Source organism: Oncorhynchus clarkii, chromosome 26, assembly GCF_045791955.1.
Source record: "Oncorhynchus clarkii lewisi isolate Uvic-CL-2024 chromosome 26, UVic_Ocla_1.0, whole genome shotgun sequence".
Classification (NCBI taxonomy): Eukaryota; Metazoa; Chordata; class Actinopteri; order Salmoniformes; family Salmonidae; genus Oncorhynchus; species Oncorhynchus clarkii.
In genome coordinates, this window is record NC_092172.1 from 22,876,069 (window position 1) to 22,878,839 (window position 2,771).

A 2,771-nucleotide genomic window follows, 5' to 3' on the forward strand; every position below is an offset into this window, starting at 1 on the left:
TTTGGCAGTGGGCACTTTTTTTTCTCACTTATTCCAATACAAGTCTATCCCAGGTTTGTAGGGTACCCAACCATACTCATATTCCCAGCTGTAAACTGGTTATAATGCAACTTAAGTAAACCACTATCTCTGGTGTGGCCTGTTCGCTAGTGAGGCCTTATAAAACCCCACCATTGTTTAACATGGGAAACAGACAGTGGACAGGGGTTAACACAGAGATGAATACAAAGGTGGGGCAGCACTCGTGTGCCTCATGCTGCCCTACCCACAGAACATGATCACTATGAGGTCAACAAACAGTTGATGCTCTGGCGCTTGAATGCCAGTGGGAATGAACAAAAGCTGCTGGGTATTAACGTAACAAAGTCTAACTAAGCCCAAAAGAGGATATAGCAATATGTTTAATGTGTTAGGCCCAGCGATGAGGTGTGGGGAGGGTTGGAACAGCTGGAATGTCCCATTCCCCCTGTGGGTGCATCGCTGGGAGGTGAAATGTTTGGTCAAGCCAAGCATTTCCAAACAGGGTGTGAGAGATAAGGCTGCTCCTGTTGGTTTCTGAGGTCCACTGCCAACCACCTACCTTCATCCACTAGCATACCTTCACACAACACATTTTCTAAACATAAACACATTCTTATTGTCAAACTTGGTGTAGATTTGACAGGTCACATTCAAGACCATAGTTCATGTGCACTTATACACTTCCAGTAAGCCCCCATCATTATGTTGTTACACACCCCGTGAGGTTTGGATATGTTAAAGGAACAGGGGCACTCAGTGTGAATCAGGTGGCATGGACACCATCAACAGGGTTATTTTTTACCCATAATGCTCGCTTTGAGGACAATACAGTGCCACTGACACGGCCCGCTAACAAAACCTGCGGGCTCTCCTTCACTGCAGCCAAAGTGAGTAAAACATTTAAACGTGTTAACCCTTGCAAGGCTGCAGGCCCAGACGGCATCCCCAGCCGTGTCCTCAGAGCATGCGCAGACCAGCTGGCTGGTGTGTTTACGGACATACAGTATTCAATCAATCCTTATCCCAGTCTGCTGTTCCCACATTCAAGAGGGCCACCATTGTTCCTGTTCTCAATGAAAGCTAATGTAACTGAGCTAAATGACTACTGCCCTGTAGCACTCACTTCCGTCATCATGAAGTGCTTTGAGAGACTAGTCAAGGACCATATCACCTCCACCCTACCTGACACCCTAGACCCACTCCAATTTGCTCACAGCCCCAATAGGTCCACAGACGGCGCAATCACACTGCACCCTGCCCTAACCCATCTAGACAAGAGGAATACCTATGTAAGAATGCTGTTCATCAACTACAGCTCAGCATTTAACACCATAGTACCCTCCAAACTCGTCATTAAGCTTGAGACCCTGGGACTCGACCCCGCCCTGTGCAACTGGGTCCTGGACTTCCTGGCGGGCCGCCCCCCAGGTGGTGAGGGTAGTTAACATCTCCACCCCGCTGATCCTCAACACTGGGGCCCCACAAGGGTGCGTTCTCAGCCCTCTCCTGTACTCCCTGTTCACCCATGACTGCGTGGCCATGCACACCTCCAACTCAAATCATCAAGTTTGCAGACGACACTACAGTGGTAGGCTTGATTACCAACAACGACGAGACGGTCTACAGGGAGGAGGTGAGGGCCCTCGGAGTGTGGTGTCAGGAAAATAACCTCACACTCAATGTCAACAAAACAAAGGAGATGATCGTGGACTTCAGGAAACAGCAGAGGGAGCAGCCCCCTATCCACATCGATGGGACAGTAGTGGAAAGGGTGGAAAGTTTTAAGTTCCTCGGCGTACACATCACGGACAAACTGAAATGCAGCAGCGCCTCTTCAACCTCAGGAGGCTGAAGAAATTTGTCTTGTCACCAAAAACACGTCGGGCTGTATCACCGCCTGTTACGGCAACTGCTCCGCCCACAACCGTAAGGCTCTCCAGAGGTTAGTGAGGTCTGCACACCGCATCACCGCGGGCAAACTACCTGCCCTCCAGGACACCTACACCACCCGATGTCACAGGAAGGCCAAAAAGATCATCAAGGACAACATCCACCCGAGCCAATGCCTGTTCACCCCGCTATCATCCAGAAGGCGAGGTCAGTACAGGTGCATCAAAGCAGAGACCGAGAGACTGAAAAACAGCTTCTAACTCAAGGCCATCAGACTGTAAAACAGCCATCACTAACATTGAGTGGCTGCTGCCAACATACTGACTCAACTCTAGCCACTTTAATAATGGAAAAATAAATGTATCACTAGCCACTTTAAACAATACTATGAACAAACTATGCCATTCGGCCATCACTCATTCATATATTTTTATGTACATATTTTTATTAATTCCTTTACACTTGTGTGTATAAGGTAGTTGTTGTGAAATTGTTAGGTTAGATTACTTGTTAGATATTACTGCATGGTCGGAACTAGAAGCACAAGCATTTCGCTACACTCGCATTAACATCTGCTAACCATGTGTATGTGACAATTTGATTTGAAACTCAGCCAGATGAGCCAATTGGGAGAGGTGCCAGTGCCCTGTGGGACATTTACAGCCTTGACAATTTCAACAGCACCCTTGAGTGGCACTATGGTCAGTCAGTCAGACAGAACCTAACACTGTAGGCAAAGAAAAACACTGACCGTCCTGACAAGGTCGAAATCAGTCCAACTCAACTGTGTGCCACCGTGGGGCAAATACATTTTAAGCATGAGTGAAAGTGTGTGTGTCAGAAATCTTGTAGATAAAGCA